This window comes from Aulostomus chinensis, chromosome 21 (assembly GCF_037954235.1).
Source record: "Aulostomus chinensis isolate RoL2024-O1b breed Wild chromosome 21, RoL_Achi_v1.0, whole genome shotgun sequence".
NCBI classification, from domain to species: Eukaryota; Metazoa; Chordata; class Actinopteri; order Syngnathiformes; family Aulostomidae; genus Aulostomus; species Aulostomus chinensis.
Window position 1 is genome coordinate 24,803,211 of NC_141340.1, and position 7,647 is coordinate 24,810,857.

Below are 7,647 nucleotides of genomic sequence, written 5' to 3' on the forward strand. Positions count from 1 at the left end.
AATTCTGATCTTCTGTTGAGTTAATTTAGTGGTTGAGTTAACTTGGATCAGGTTTTTCTGATTGACTCCTCTACAGTAGAACTGGAGTGAATAAACTGACGTGGTCAGGGGACAGACACGGTCTCTATGGGGGTGTGGGTGGGTAACTGCCCCCTAGTGGACGCGCTGAAAATTGTGTGAGACGGCAGCTCTGCTTCCTGGTCTGAACTCTGGGTTCTCAGGGTTCTGGTTCTATTATAAACTGGGTCATACTTCTAGAAATGACAGCAGCTCCGTCCAAGTGGGATGAGTGCTGTCTCTCCTATTCAGACCAGGTCTCCCCCATCACCAACCACTTACCTTGTCGACGGTCACGGATGGGCTGGCTGTCCTCAGGCCAGAGGCGGGGCCAACACTGGACTACTGGGACCCTGGTCATCAGACAACCATTCAGGCCTACATTCACACCCACAGGCAATCACCTAACCAGCATGTTTGTGGCGTGTGGGAGGAGGCCAGAGTACCTGGAGAGAACCCACAGTCTCTCTCTCTCTCTGTCTCTCTCTGTCTCTCTCTCTCTCTCTCTCTCTCCTAAGTGGTTCTAGTACCCCCCCCCCCCCCCCCACGCTGTCATGCTTCCAACACTCATGTTTACTGGAGTTTCAGCAGAAATGATTTTCCTGCTGAAACTCTCAGTTCTCTTGCTGGCAAAGCGTTGTGATGATGTCATTCCAGTAATGTGTCAGAGGAACGTGGGTCCCTGGGGAACAGGAGGGACTTTCCAGCAGCAATTATTAGGGGGGCGGAAACATTAGCAAATGATGCAGAGCATTAGCATGAAAAAGATAGTGGGCTAACTGAAGGAACCAGACGACGATGCAGGAGCTCGCGATGAGCTAACAGCTGCAGATCAAGTCTGTCACATCGGTTGTTGCTGGAATTGTTCATCACTTGAAATTCCTCCTTGTGTGTCTACGATCATGTGTGTGTGTGTGTGTGTGTGTGTGTGTGTGTGTATGTGTGTATGTGTGTGTGTGTGTGTGACACGAAAATGTGATGGATATAGAACCATGTCAGGTGGGAATCATCAGCACACGTGCGTCTGCTCTGGTCTCAGGCCTGTAGTTCCCAGACCAACCTGCAGGGGTCAGCCGTGGCCTGATGGATGCATGTGGAGGAGGGGAGTTTTCCTCTGAGGAGTCTCTGCTGCTCCATCGGATCGATGTGATTTCTGGTCGGTCGCATCATGGTTGGAGGCTTCAGGTCATCCCACAAATCACTGAAGTCTTCCAGGAGTCCAACTCTGATCCTGAGAATCACGCATGAGTCCCTGCAGCGCCAGCACGCTCCAGGCTGTGGCGTCTTCCTCTCACTAATAGGTTAGGTCTGCTGCTCCTCTCGGTGACCTGCAATGACACTGAGCAGCTTTAGTCACTCAGTGTTCTGGTATTCAGGATCATCAGAATGCTTTTGCAGCTTTTGTGGTATTTGAAGTTGCTTTGAAGAGGATTCTGATGCTGTGACTCACGGCCGATTCCAGGAGCTGATGTGGTCAGCGGCCCTGCTGATGTACAGAACGCTCTAGAAAACAGTGGGCTCCTCCGCTGCTGCCTCGCTGTAGGAGCTCCTGGGTTCCATTCCCAAACTGCACTGGAAACATGAACGACCTGATGAGCACGATGAAGAACGAGTGGAGGCTGTCTTCAGGAGGACAACGATCTGAGACCGGACCCTCGTCTGCTCATTGGAAGAGAAGAAACTACAAGTTCCAGTCTGTCAGCTCTGCTGCGACGGCTTCCTGGTTCAAGCCGTGTCGACTAAAACAGGTTTACTGTCTTCTGAGGTTCAGGTTCTAAATCAAAGTTCTCCACAGGGACCCGTCGCAATGAAACATTTGGCCTTCCACATGAAATAATGGCGATTCATAACAATACAAAACAATCCCAAGAACGGCTCCAGCCTACCTGGAATCCCTGATCCAGGTCTACGCTCCTTCTCGCCCACTACGCTCTGCATGCCAAAGACGCCTGGTGCTTCCAGCCCAGCGCTGCTCCAAATCTCTAGCCAGACTCTTCTCTTCTGTTGTTCCCAAATGGTGGAACCAACTACCCAACTCTGTGCGTTCTGCTGAGTCCTTTTCTACTTTTAAGAGACAATTGAAGACTCAATTGTTCAGAGAGCACCGAGGCACTGAACCTGACTCTGCTCCTCTTTGGGGTAGAATCAGTCAGAGGGTCCAAGACCCAGCACTGAGTGACTATGTAGCACTAACTGGGTTGGGTGATGTTGTATTGTAAAAAAGGGTGGGGGGGCGACACTTCTTCTGCCACTAGATGGCAGTACCTGTGACCAAATCACAACTGAAGCACTTTGGCGCTACTATGGGTTTTTCCTTCATTAAGTCTGAATTCTTGCTTGTGTTGTACGTCGCTTTGGACAAAAGCGTCTGCTAAATGAAATTGTAGGATTGTAGAATTGTAGAATTGTAGGATTGTAGAATTGTAGGATTGTAGGATTGTAGAATTGTAGGATTGTAGAATTGTAGGATTGTAGGATTGTAGAATTGTAGGATTGTAGAATTGTAGGATTGTAGGATTGTAGAATTGTAGGATTGTAGAATTGTAGGATTGTAGGATTGTAGAATTGTAGGATTGTAGAATTGTAGAATTGTAGGATTGTAGGATTGTAGAATTGTAGGATTGTAGAATTGTAGAATTGTAGGATTGTAGAATTGTAGAATTGTAGGATTGTAGAATTGTAGGATTGTAGGATTGTAGAATTGTAGGATTGTAGAATTGTAGAATTGTAGAATTGTAGGATTGTAGGATTGTAGAATTGTAGGATTGTAGAATTGTAGAATTGTAGGATTGTAGAATTGTAGGATTGTAGGATTGTAGAATTGTAGGATTGTAGAATTGTAGGATTGTAGGATTGTAGAATTGTAGGATTGTAGAATTGTAGAATTGTAGAATTGTAGGATTGTAGAATCATAAAATATCAAAAGGAATGTACTGATATTCTAAAAGTCCCGGTTGGTTTTCATTGTTTCTCTGTATTTCTTCTTTTCCATCGATTGACCAGCGTGGGGCGTCGGTTCCATGAATTTAAAGTTCTGCTTGAGCACAGTTTGCTGTTGGGAGAATGCTGACAGAACCTGAACGGCACCAGGACATCAGAGTGTCTGAGCAGGAGGCTGAGGGGAGGAGGCCCGGCTCCCCCCCAGGTGACCTCAGCCCCTGACAGCACTCTCACATGCCCATGAAAGGAGGTGGCACTGATGGGGGTCGCCTTCCCACACTGGCTGAGAGGCCCATCGCTCCACTGTTGAACCACCAGAGCCGGGCCTCAGAGTGGGACACCGGAGCAGGAAAGGCACCAGAACCAGGCAGGAACAATCGCACCAGAGATCAGCAAACTGGGTGAGACTGGTGGCCAGCCCCCTGCCAGCTGAGCGTGTGTGTGTGCATGTGTGTGCCTGCGTGAGTGTGTGTGTGTGTGTGTGTGTGTGTGTGTTGCCTGGTGCCAGTCATCACACTATGAAAGAATGCAGCAGTGTTGTCTGAGTGCACACACTGCAGGGATTTGGGACGCCTCCATCTTTCCACCTGATGAAAACAGCATCTGCTCTGCATGCCGGGACACATGAGCTGCAGCTCCTTAACCACCCTTGGGTGACGCCGCTTTGTTTTGTGCTCCCACATTGGAGTTTAAACAGACTGTCATTCATTGTCTAATGAAGCCAACATTTAAATGGATGCATTGCTTTTTCCACTGTTGTTTCCGTTTGCAGCGGCTGGTCCGCGGTAGGCAGACGTTAGGGTTTGGGCTCCAATGAGAAGATGTTCTGAAGGAACAGGAAGACAACAGTCACATCAGCAGCATCCCTCCCCAGGAGCAGCGCCACAGAATCATTTTGACTTGTTGAACTCATCGCTCTGATCGCGTGTTTGAACGCCAAACTTGTTCCAACAAGGAGGAACTTCTGGAGGTGTGACGGCGACATCAGAGTGGTTCTGATTAGGACTGTGCGATACCAACCCTGGTTTAGGTCGGTAACCTGAGATGGAAGTGGCGAGTGGGGCGGCCCGGTGGAGCAGTGGTCCTCACTGTGGCCCCCCATCAAGAAGGTTGTGGGTGGAGCCCCGGCTGCAGCACGGGGTCTTTCTGGGTGAGTCCCCATGTTCTCCCTGTTCCTGCTGGGTTCTCTCTGGTACTCCAGCTTCCTCCACAGTCCAAAGACATCAAGAGGGACCAGGTTAATCCAGACTCTCAATTGACCGTAGGCGTGGCTGGGAGAGCCAATGGTTGTCTGTCTCTATGTGTTGGCCCTGCCATGGACTGGTGACCTGTCCAGGGGGAAGGCTGCTGGGATAGGCTCCACCCCCACCACCCTGAACAGGAGAAGAGGGAGAACATGGAGGGATGGATGATGGAGGGATGATGGAGGGATGATGGATGATGGATGATGGAGGGATGATGGATGATGGATGATGGATGGATGGATGGATGGATGGATGATAGAGGGATGAATGGATGGATGATGGATGGATGATGGAGGGATGAATGGATGGATGGATGATGGATGGATGAATGGATGGATGATGGAGGGATGATGGATGGATGATGGATGGATGGATGATGGATGGATGATGGATGGATGGATGATGGAGGGATGAATGGATGGATGATGGATGGATGGATGGATGGATGATGGAGGGATGAATGGATGGATGATGGATGGATGATGGAGGGATGAATGGATGGATGATGGATGGATGGATGGATGGATGATGGATGGATGATGGATGGATGGGCCACTCTGGTGTATCTGTGGCTCTCTGGTGCCTCCTTGAGTTCACTCCCTGTTGCTGCAGTCAGACAGGCAGCAGTGGTATCCAGCTGCTGCCTGTCAGCTCTTCACTGTGGTTCCTGGTTCAGCTGCACCTTGTGGAGCCATGACTGCTGGGCTTACGTGTTTGTGTGCAGGAAAGTGGTGTCAGGACATCATGGAGAGGCGCTGCTGCGGCAGCGAGGATGAAGGTGGCAGCCTTGCACTCTGGAGAAAGCCAGATGTTAACGTGTGTTGTTGGCAGGTTTGTCGTCCAGCATGGAAGTGCTTTCAGATTCATAACCGTACATGGTCAAATTGGCGTGGAGGAAAGCAGCAGCTGTTTTGAAGCCATTGGCGTGAGCTCCAGACCCTGCTGGACTATTTTTGGTGAAGCACATGGAAGTGAACACTGAGATAAAAGCATGAGGAGGTCTGTGGTGATACATCTGGACTCTCTGCCCGCCTGGTTCCTGACACTCACACACCGATTCACATGACCATTGAGCAGCCCAGATAAGGTCGGTATGTATATGTGTGGTTGGAGCTCTGTTGTGTCACGGCTCAGTGAGACACAAACATCTGGAACAACACTCCCCGCTACGCCAGCTACGCCAGGCCGCAGGAGAGGCAGACTGGAGGCTGGGAGCCTCCGGCATCTGTTGATGTGCTGCTGAGACTGTTTGCAAATACTTCAAGATAGTTTAGTGGTTCAGGGGCTGTGTGTGTGTGTGTGTGTGTGTGTGTGTGTGTGTGTGTGTGTGTGTGTGTGTGTGTGTGTGTGTGTGTGTGTGTGCTAATAAAGATCAAGATGGAAGTAGTTCTCTTGTGTTTGTCTGGGTGAAATGTTCCCACTGGCCTGGTTGGAAAAATAAACTCCTCAAATACAAAAGGCTATTAGGTGAAATTAAAAAAAAAGTAAAAATAAAAAAATAAATGCATGATGACATCACAGTTTACATGAAGCGGTTTTAGCTAACATAAGCAAACCTCAGCAGCACCTTGTTTTGAAGTGGCCAAGGGCTGAAGTGCTGTAAACTGGAGCAGGATGGGGGGTGGGGGGGGGGGTGGCACTGCTGTCCATACATGGACACCAGCAGCCAGAGGAGGCTGCCTCCCCTTCTCCTGCATCGTGGACTGCCCTTCCCACCTGCTGCTGTTTGCCAGATCATGGACATAATCTGAACGTTGAGATGGAACCTGCTGTTCTCCTGCATCAGGCTGCGCTGATGCAAGCGTGACGCCTGCACAGGCGCCTGCACGGTGCTCAGGTGGTGTTGCCCTGAGATCTGAGATCAGTGCAACCTGATCAGATGTGTCGGTGCAGCGGCGACTCTGCTGGTGTGATGGCACCTGCACCGTCAAGGAGGAACTGTTCTGTCACTCTCCACCTGTGCGCTGATGGAGCTGATGACATCACTTGAGCTCGGCTGTGACTTCATTCACTAAGCATGTAGAACTTCTTGTGTGTTTGTTCAAAATGGAAACAAATGTCATTCTGAACCTGGGGAAGGTAGTCTAACCACCAGACTGGTGCTCTGCTCCTCATGTCTTGTCACAGTATTTCTCAGATTGAACTAATGCAGTCCTACCAGAGCAACATCAGCTGTCGTGGATTAGTTCAGTCAAAGCGAAGCCGGTTTGCTCGGAGTCACGTGTTGGTGAAGCCTCTGCAGGGCTCAGACGAACCCCAGATGAACTTTGTTTGGGTGAGAAGCAGAAAATGTTCTACTTCAACAGTTCTGCTCAAGTCAACAGTCTGGTGTGGTTCTAGTGACAAGTCAACAACCAACACGGCCCGGACATGTTTGTCATCACAGTGTCAGCCTTTACCCTTGACAGGAAATAAAAGCTTCTGAATAATCTTCTTCTTTTATTTTGGTGACTTCATGATGCGTGGGTGACACGCTTCTGCTTGTCTCACGATCCTGTTGTCTCCTTCTCCATATTGTGGAGGTATGATGACGCGATGACATCATTCCATAAATGTTTCCGACCGCTTCACACAGTCACAGCCAGATTGCTGTCGCGACTTTTAGAGTCCTGACTCAGAGGCTCATTCAAAGATGGGGAGTCAGCATCGGCGTGTGTGCGGGAGGAACCAGTGACCTCCAGCTTCAGAGGTCACGGCGGCCGGACCAGTCTCTCGTGTTCATGGCATGTTCTTACTCTACCGCTACAGAAGCAGCTGTTGTGAGGAGAGAGAGGAGGACGGAGGGTGTGAGTGTCCGAGCCGTCACAGCGAATCCTAGCAGGACGGAGTTCTCAGCGTCCTGGAGGAGCTAGAGATAACAAACATGGCGCTTTATTAAGACTGAAGCAACATTTCTCTAATCCCTGTAGATTCGCCTGGGGAGGACAGATGGGAGTTGGAATATGGAAACTAGATGAGACACAAGAGGGTTCAGCTCTGCGTCTTTTCTCTGCTGGTTCTTTTGATTGATTATTTATTCTTTAATGGCACAAATGAGTGCAGGTCAATATGGACATACCGCACATGTGCAGTCCCACATCATGCACAGAACACACGTGTCGATATCCTGGAGACAGTCATGAGGCTCCTCCTCTCCATGAACTGACCTTGGGATGACATCACAGCCCTGTAGCTGGATCAGCGCTCAGCTCTTGTTGTTCCTCGTATCAAACCGGCAGTTTTTTCTAGTTTCTCTTCTTTGAGTCAGAGAACTGCGATGGGGAACTGTGGGAGCCTGCACGATTGCTCTTGCTCCAAGTGGTGACTTCTGACCTCGTGATAAGGTTTCTCTTAATTTTCGCTTTCTACAGTTCTCCAATTTCATTTAGCAGACGCTTTTGTCCAAAGCGACGTACAACACAAGCAA

General features: G+C 49.5%; 1 long non-coding RNA gene across 1 annotated transcript in view; it reads right to left on the reverse strand.

The window, feature by feature from the left end:
• Positions 1-1,605: 1,605 nt before the first annotated feature.
• Positions 1,606-7,647, reverse strand: part of LOC147242090 (uncharacterized) — a 12,834-nt gene continuing 6,792 nt past the window's right edge. Inside the window, exon 3 of the long non-coding RNA XR_015110998.1 lies at positions 1,606-1,624. This is a non-coding gene — a long non-coding RNA (uncharacterized LOC147242090). The remainder of the gene's footprint in view (positions 1,625-7,647) is intronic.